The 9749-nt window shown below is 42.0% G+C and overlaps 1 protein-coding gene across 1 annotated transcript in view; it reads left to right on the top strand.

The window, feature by feature from the left end:
* The window catches only part of tmem255a (transmembrane protein 255A), an 84410-nt gene that overhangs the window by 58745 nt on the left and 15916 nt on the right, over positions 1-9749 (top strand). The gene's annotated exons all lie outside the window — the stretch shown is intronic.

Here is a 9749-nt window from a genome sequence, read left to right as displayed (position 1 = left end):
CATGCACGCTGTGTCTCTCTCATGCACGCTGTGTCTCTCTCATGCACTATCTCATACTCTCTCGCATGCTCTCTCCCTCTCGCTCACGCGCCCCCACCTCGCACACCCCTCGCTCGCGCGTGCCCCCTTGCTTGCGCGCCCCCTCCCTCGCTCGCGCACCCCCTCCCTCCCTCACGGGCCCCCTCCCTCCTGCGCGCGCCTCCCTCGCATGCGCCACCTTCCCTTGCACGCCCCCCTCCCTTCCGCGCCCCCTCCCTCCCTTCCGCGCCCCCTCCCTCCCTCACGCGCCCCCTCCCTCCCTCACGCGCCCCTCCCTCCCTCGCATGCCCCCACACCCTCACTCGCGCAGCCCCCCACCCTCGCTCACACGCACCCCCCAAACACCCCAACCCCCCCTCACACGCCCCCTCCCTCACTCGCGTGCCCCTTCCACGCGCTGTCTGTCATGCATTCTCTCACGCACCCCGGTCTCTCGTGCGCGCACCCTCTCGCAACACTCTGTCATTCTGTCTCACTCCATCTCTCTCTCTCTCACACACACCACGCATACACACACACATGCACATGCACACACACCAACCTTCTTTATCTTTGGAATATCTTTCAGACTTCAGACCTTTGAGCTGTCTCTTGCATTTACCTAATTTCCTTCATTCCACACACAACAATGTCAAAATACTTCAGATGCTGGAAATCTGAAATGAAGATCAGAAATGCAGGAAATACTCAGCAGGTCAGGCAGCTTCTGACGAAGGGTCAGAGAACTGAAGCATTGAAACCTAACCTGAGGCAAGTTTGGTGCCGGCGCACAATTTAATCAGGTGGAGGGTGCCAGGTGGAGGCCTCACCAATTTTGCAGCTCTAGCTGGGAGCATGGTGAACGGCTTTCACATTGAAGTCCAGGCCATGATGATGTGAGGGCTTTGCTGAGACTGTAGATTCAATCTTCACAATCAAAAGTGTGCATTACATTTAAGCTGACAATGCTGAGGAACGGCCCAGTGATCAATTTGACACGTTGAAACGAGTGTTTCAAGGATGCCAATGTAACAGATCAAGGAGAGATCTACTGTTGTTCTAGCTGCAGCTCGTCCTTCAACCTACATGACCAAAGCAAACTAAGAAGGTGGTATCTCTCTGTCTGTGCTGTATACAAATTGACTGCTGTCCTTCCATACATAATCTTTCAAATATTATAAACTGAGAAGCATTTTGTCCTGAGGATACAAAGGACAGAATGTTAGGCAGTTATAAGCTAATTCTAAACCAGAAGTAAAAGCAAAATACTGTGGATGCTGGAAATCTAAAAAAAAAATAAAGTGGTGGAGAAACTCAGCAGGTCTGACAGCATCTTTGGACAGAGACACAGAGTTAGCATTTCGAGTCTGGTATGAATCTGAAGGATATTAACTCAATGATACAATGTTAACTTTGTTTCTCTCTCCACAGATGCTGCCAGACCTGATGAGTTTCCTTAGCATTTCCCGTTTTTGTCTGTAAATTGAGTTTGTTTTGCAGTACAGATTTGTTGTTTTATGTACAGTGAATAAGGCCAACAAATTCATACACCTCTGTCTCACTACTCATTGTGCTCATGCTCATATTCTCGTCCTTTCTTCTCTCTCCTCCACCTTCCCCCGTTCTACTCATCCCATTTGTCTCGTACAATATCCTACTGGATGCTCTCAATGCATTTTAATAGCTTTATGGATCTGAATCAGATTCAGTTTTATAACCTCACTAACAAATCCACACCCAAGGCATCAAGTCAGTCTCTATAATTCGGTGCACTTACAGAAGCAATAATTTTTATCATTCCTCAGTAAACCAGAACTAAAATGCCCTCATTGAAGTAGAGTGAACAGAGAATATACAGCTCTGCAGATAATGACTCACCAAATCCTTCCATTGACATGATTCCAGTTTAATACAAAACAATACAGCCAATAGCCATCGATCTCTGGCTGTCTGGCATTGAGCTTGAACATTTACGGGTAGTTGGAAACAGCCCTGTCATCTTTGACTTTCATCCAACCACTATACTCCAGCTCGGAATTCTGCACACCTAGGAACATACTTGTACCGCATACATTTACAGTACAAACCTGCACATTTAATTACTGATTTTTGGGCCCACTTCCATCGTCTATGCAGATCTACTTGTGATCAATTTCCTTCTGTAAAGTTCATCTTGTACAGCTCAACTTTATGTCATCCATGAACATGTGCATCTGAATCATTGTGTCTGTTCCAGCTGTTTCAGAAAGACAACCATCAGTCTCACTTTCTGTCTTTTTCCAAAGGCTTGTAAATTTCCCCCAACTTTCCTTTATTCACCTAATTTCAATTTGTAAGTTACCAGTGAATTTGATTTTATCATAGTTTTCATTTAGTGCATTCCAGATCAACTGCATTTAAAATAACTATTCATCTGACATCTGGTTCTTGTGCCAGGTATCAAAACTCTGTTCAGGACTTAGCAACCTTTCTACCACTGGAAGCAACTTGGCCTTTTTACTCATAGCGAAACCTTCATGATCTTGAGCTGTTCTATTAAATGTCCCGTTTAATTCCTGCTGGGAAGGAACATGTGCCCACATTGTAGAATCATAACAGCACAGAGGTGTCCATTTAGTCCATATCACATTCTCTGTAGAGCAATGCAGTGAATCCATCATTCATTTCCAACACTGTAGCCCTGCAAACATGCGTCTACTTCTCTACTTCCATATTATTGAAGTATTGCATTCATGGTGCCAGAAGTTAAAAATTATTTCAAGGCAACATTTGATACTTCTCCCTTTTTGGAGAAGCAGGTTTTGGACCTGGTTTTTGGACTTTTTTTTAAAAAAAACCTAAAATTCTAACCAATTGTCCATCGCACATAAACATTGTCCAGAAATCATTTTTGCTGATAAGCCGATTGTTCCATTACGTGCTATCTTTGACAAAGACTTTTTGATAGTACACCTTGTCAATGACTTGAATCTCATGAAATCTTCTCCATTACTTCATCAAAGACGTCAACCATGTTCATCAAACACAATTTACCTGGCTGGCTATGATTTATTAACTCTCGCTTTTCCATGTGACTGTCAATGTTGTCTTTAATTATTGTCTCCCAACATTTGCTCACCAACATGTCCATCTGCCTAACATGTTGCCAGGTTCAGCCCACTCTTTCTGAAGAGCAGTGTAACATTAGGAATTCTCCAATCATCTGGCAGCGCTCCCCATGTCCAAGGAAAATTGAAAGATCGTAGCCTGAGCCTCCAGTATCCCACCCTCGTGTTCCTCAGTAACCTACGATGAATCCCATCCAGAAAGGGTTACTTTTCAACTTTGGGCATACTAACCTTTTAAGTATTTCTCTTATTCTATTTTTACCTATTCAGTTTCTCATCTACCTCTTGGTTTGCTGTGACATTGGCAGCATCCTCTCCTTTAGTGAATAGGGATGTAATTTTATAACAACACATAGTGTTCTGCTCCAAATTGTTAATGAACAGAAGGTGACCTGGCACAGATCGCTGGTGAACCTCACGAGAGGCTAGAACCTACTGGGGGAAATCATTTGAATTCAAATCACCTCTGGTTGATCTGCAATCCATCTTGTGATATCCCCTGACACCACTAGACTTAATTTTAGTGCAGAGTCCCTCATGTGGCACATTGTTGAAAATCCTTTTTAGAAATACAAATAGATGACATTGTTACATAGCAAACCAATTCTCATTAATTTGGAATCCGGGGGCAATGTTTTAAAAAGGTAGAACAATTGCTTTTCCAACAACTGGTCACCAGGAAAAGGCTCTTTCCTTGTGTAATAGCTGATAATCTGTACATGATATTAGATTATGCAAGATTCCCTCTGATTTCCTTGCTGCCCATTTATTTAAGTGGATAGGGCTTTTACGTACTTTCATATGGCTGTGCACTGACAGTAATTTAAAGGGACTGATTTGTAATCTGCCTGTGTGGAAACATCCGGATTGTTGTAAAGCCATATAGCTTGAAGGGAATATTTATATTGCAATGCATTTTACAGCCTTATAGATGTTGCTTCTATTGTTTTTCTCTCTCAAGAACAGTTTACTGTCTCACTTATAAACCCTGCTCACTAATTATAGTAAATCTGATGCCAGTTTTACCATCTTATCTTGTGCATTGTTTCAGTGCAACATGTGCAGTAAAAACATCTAAAATAAAGATACAGAGGGAGTGTGACCTGCAGAAAATGTCTCGACAGAAGATGATATTGCCATAATGAATAATTGCTTCTTCTGTTGTGAATATGCAAGAGTTGGTGGATTTGTTGCTGTAGGGTTGTATTGAACAGCGATAACACCAGTGATGACTTGCCAAAGGGCTAGCTGAGCCATTTAGCCCTGCTTTCTTTTTGTCTGACCTGAGTGATAATGTATTAAGTCTGCTGAGGGAGTCAAATAGCTGCAGGAAACATCTCCAGGAAAAGATTAAAAACTCAGCTATTTCTCTGTGGCCACCTGAAGGTAATGCATGAAGTTTCTAATATATCACCCTGACATAATGTTACTCAACCCTGACCAGCATGCTTGTTGTTCCAACTCAAGAAGTCTTTGTTAAGAAAGCAGCAAGACAATTTCAGAGAAACACACAAACTGCTCTATCAGGTGTCTCCAGGTAGAAATTTTTTATACACCCATGTGACGCATGCAGGACTGGTTGAGTCAGCATTGTTGCTCTTAGTTGCTCTTTTAGAAGGTGAGCTGCTTTCTTCAGTCATGTCAGAAGTCACATGACACCAGGTTATTTAAAATCACAAGCTTTCAAAGCACTGCTCTTTTGTCAGGTGAAGTGGAGGGAAATGCATAGGCACAGAAATTATAGGCAGAGAGATCATTGCAAGATAATTCTAGGTAAGTAAGAGTGTCAACAGTTATTATTCATTCATAGAATCCCTACAGTGTGGAAACAGGCCCTTCGGCCCAACAAGTCCACACCGGACCTCAGAGCATCCCACCCAGACACATCCCCCTAATCTACACCTCCCTGAACACTACAGGCAATTTAGCGTGGCCAATCAACCTAACCTGCACATCTTTGGACTGTGGGGGAAACCAGAGCACCCAGAGGAAACCCATGCAGACACGGGGAGAATGTGCAAACTCCACACAGACAGTTGCCCGAGGCTGGAATCGAACCCAGGTCTCTGGCGCTGTGAGGCAGCAGTGCTAACCACTGTGCCGCCCTAATAAAGGTAGAGACATCATAACAAGTTATCAAGGTGATGGTGACAAAACAGGACAGTAAGGAAGTTAGTACAAGTGGTGTGAGTGGAGTATCAACAGGCTGAATAACAAGTCTTTGTAGGTGATCAGAATTGTCAAACATTGTGAGTAAAGTGTCAACAGCTGAATAGCAAGTGAAGGGATGACTTACGATCTGATTAATTCAGGCAGAGAGATAATTACAAAAAATCAAAAATGAAATGGTGCTATAGACAAACCCAATGGCTGGAATAATCCAAGATCACAGTTAAGGCTGTCTTTATGGGGTTGTCAAAGGTGAAGACATTGTGGTCGAGGATGAAGCGGATGAGTTGTAGGATGGCATCTGGAAATTGGCAGTTATTGGTATTGAGTAGTGAAGCTGTTGCAACAAAGCCATCGTTGTGGGGGATGCTGGTGTAGAGTGCCGAAACATCCATTGTGACGAGGAATGTTCCTGGTTCAACTGGTCCGTGAGTGCTGAGTTTCTGTAAGAAGCCTGTAGTGTTGCAACAGAAGCTGGGGGCTCCTTGTACAGTGGGTTTCAAGATGCCCTCGACATAGCCAGAGAGATTCTGACACGAGGGTCCTGTTGCCTGATATGATGGGACATCCAGGTGTATTTGCTTTGTGTATGTTCAGAAGGCAGTAGAAGTCCCCTATGTGAGAAGTACGTGGGATGAGAGTGCATAGGATACTCTGAAGATCTAGATCAAACGTCTTCACCTTCGACAACCAGCTCTTCATCCAGACACATGGAATGGCTATGGGGACCAAATTTTCATGCCAGTATGCCAACATTTTCATGCACAAGTTTGAGCAAGACTTTTTTGCTGTACAGAACCTCCAACAGTGAATGGACACCACATGACTATTGCCAGGCAGAAGTGTTCCCTCCCAGTCGAGGAACACTTCAGCAGTCAAGGACATTCAACTTCCAATCTGCAGCCTAAGGCAGCCTTCAAGATACACAACAATGCAGAATCACTGAGCAGAAACTGATAGCCAGGTTCCGCACCCATAAAGACGGCCTCAACCATGATCTTGGGTTCACGTTGCGCTACATGTAAGCCCACTGTACTGTCCTGTGCTTGTAAAATCTTCCTTACTGTCCTGTTTTGTCACCATCACCTTGATAACTTGTTATGATCTCTCTACCTTTATTAGTTTGCACAATTTTGGATTACTTGTTACTCAGATCAAGCCATTTAGTTTGTCTCTAGCACCATCTTATTTTTGATTTTGTGTAATTATCTCTCTGCCTCAATTAATCGGATCATAGGTCAGCCCTTCACTTGCTATTCAGCCGCTAACACTTCACACAACATTTGACACTTTTGATCACTTGCAAAGACTTGTTATTCAGTCTGTTGACACTCCACTCACACAACTTGTACTAACTTTTGACACTCTTAATTACCTGGAATTACCTTGCAATAATCTGTCTGTTTATAAATTCTGTGCCTGTGAATTTCCCTCCACTTCACCTGACGAAGGAGCAGCGCTCTGAAAGCTTGTGATTTTGAATAAACCCTTTGGACTATAACCTGGTGTCACGTGACTTCTCACTTTGTCCACCCAAGTCCAACACCAGCACCTTCACATCTTGAATCACTGCAGTCCATGAAGAGAAATTTTGCTTCAATACTGCTGTTAACAGTGGTAGAATTACAGAGCCCTCTCTTGAGAAATTTATGTCAGGATTTCCTATGATAGTACATCACAGCAAGTGCATCACTGTTTACATCACATTACTGTGTTTCTGAAATCAGATGGATTTACACACAAACATAGGAACACAGAAAATAGGAGCAGGAGTAGGTCATTTAAACCTTTGAACTTGCTCCTCTATTCAGTATGTTCATGGCTGATCTTTCAATTCAGTCCCCTGTTCCTTCTTTCTCCCTAAACCATTTAATCTCTTCAACCCTTAGAATATTACCTACCTCCTCCTTGAAAGCATTCAATGTTTTGACCTCAACAGCCTTGTTAGGAATTAATAATTGTAGGCATTGTTAACAAGTAGTCATTATCTCAGCAATTCCTGACCAATTAGGTGTGCAAAACATTGTTGGGTGTATTGCATATAGTTTGTGGAAAAACGAGCTTCCTTCATTTGACCACTGTGTTAATGGAGCCTTGGGTATAGAGTGAACTTCATCCTAACTGAACTGCATTTCAGGCCCATTTTCCTCCTGGTGGAATGTATAGCGAAGGGGCAACTCACTGTAAGTCACTGAGATACATTCCCTGGTACTCTATATTTCTGACATTTGTAAAGTTTGCAAACTTAAAATAAGAATTCCCAAATTCCTCTGATACCTGGGCGCAAATGAATTGGTGTCGAGGTAAAATAAATAAAAAGATGCAATGTTCTAGAGTCTGAGAATACAAAATGGAGAAATATTTCTTGTCACTAGGAGCACTATAAACATGAGTATTATAGAATATCTACAGTGTGAAGCAGGCCATTTGGCCCATTGTGTCCACACCGATCCTCTGAAGAGCATCCCCCTACCCTATTCCTGTAACCTCACATTACCCATGGCTAACCCACATATCCCTAGACACTATGGGCAATTTAGCACAGCCAATCAACCTAACCTGCACATCTTTGGACTGTGGGAGGAAACCCACGCAGACACAGGGAGAATGTGCAAACTCCATACAGACAGTCACCCGAGGGTGGAATCAAACCCAGGTCCCTGGTGCTATGAGGAAGCAGTGCTAACCACTGCACCACTGTGCTGCCTCACTTGTTATACTTAACACCACACAGTTTGGGTTATGTCATCATTATTTCAATAGTTAACATTTTATAGCCATTCGGTATTGATGCCATTTTTGTATCTTATTTTGTCAAAAGTAGAATTATCCCTTTTACACATTAGCTTACATTGATTGAACATTTTCCTACGACCACATTTCCCAAACACACTTGGTAATACGGATTTAGCTCTGCATCTCATTACACTGTGCACAGATTTTGACACTCAAAGTGATTAATTGAAACCAGTGTCTATAAAAAAATTCCACATCTTAAAAGGCATTTATACTTCCAAGTAAAAATACATATAGTTCCAGTTTAGATTGTAATACGGTACCTTCGGAGAGCTGGGAAGTGTCTCTACTCAAAGGAATCTGTCCCTTCTGTTATAAAGATGCTTCATTTTTAATAATTTTTGAGGAATTATTGTTTTGGATATTATTTGGAGTTCAGCTGGAGTACATCCAGGTGAGAGAAGCCAGTCAGCTCATTCTCTGCTTTTCTAAGAACACCCTTTTGGAGAGACCTGAAAAACTGATACAGCTGTTCTGCTGAAAAGCCTTTGAATTCTTGACATCTTCTGAACAAACAGTGCAAAAAGATCCCAGGGACAGCTGCCTGTGGTTAGTGACACCCCTTGTTTGTGTATGACAGGATTCCCACAAAAAGCGATCTTGAGCATTTCATTCTTTATTTCCGTCAAGAATTAACAATTATCGGTGCAAGTTTTTTTTCTCAAAATTAAATCTCTGCAGAGAAAGTTTTTTTGTAAAGTGGTGTGTGTGTTGGGGTTATTTTGAAGGGTAAATATTTATACTTTGCTATTTCATTCTTATACTTTTACCATTTCAATCTGTGTTAATTAGCTTTATATCTTTGTATAGTTAGTCCTGTTGTTGTTTATTAAGGAAACTTTTTGATGGATCTCTTTTGTTCTAAACCTAATATAGCTAAAGCATATAATTGACAATATCGGTAACTCGGAAAAGCATTTAAATTCATACGGTGACCAGTGGAGTGGTGGGCCAAAGGAACAAGTGTTTTCCTCTACCTTACACCCAGATTCACAACTAGTGACAGATTGATCCTAATGCTTCAGCTGTTATCTTTGTGTTTCGTAAATTTGATGGTCTCACTGCGCTGTATTTATGAAGGATGAGTTGAACAAGAGGGAATTACAAATATAATTCTTCAAGGTGTTAAACCAGTTAGTTTCTTTCCCAAACCATTTTTTAAAAGGAAGCAATCGATATAAAAACAGAAAGTGCTGGAGAAACTCAACAGGTCTGCCAGCATTTGTGGGGAGAGAAGCATAGTTAATGTTTCGAGTTAAATGACTCTTGTTTTTTAGTTATTTAAAATTCCACATCCATAGTGCTTTGCTTTCATTTTAAGGAAGAAATTGATGTTCCACTTGCTGCAATTGAATGCTAACAGTTGACAGCTCAAGCTCTAGACACTTGGCTTGCCTGCTTGTAACTCCAGCCGTCTGAACTAGATGTGTATCACTGAATGAAATGACTGGTCTAATTGCATGTCCTGCTTGGCAGCAGAATGGAAAATTTATTTACTTTTTTTTAATGGGATGTGGGCATCGCTGGCAAATATTTTGGTTAACTTGTTCACAAGACGTGGGTGTTGTCCCATTTCCCATTGCCCTTGAACTAATTGGCTTGTTAGGGCCATTTCAGAGGGCAGTTAAGAGTCAACCACATTGTCTGGAGTCACTTTTA

The sequence above is a fragment of the Rhincodon typus genome, chromosome 14 (assembly GCF_021869965.1).
Source record: "Rhincodon typus isolate 14 chromosome 14, sRhiTyp1.1, whole genome shotgun sequence".
Lineage (NCBI taxonomy): Eukaryota > Metazoa > Chordata > Chondrichthyes > Orectolobiformes > Rhincodontidae > Rhincodon > Rhincodon typus.
The sequence above is the reverse complement of the archived record's forward strand: the minus strand, read 5'-3'. Positions and strand labels throughout refer to the sequence as shown.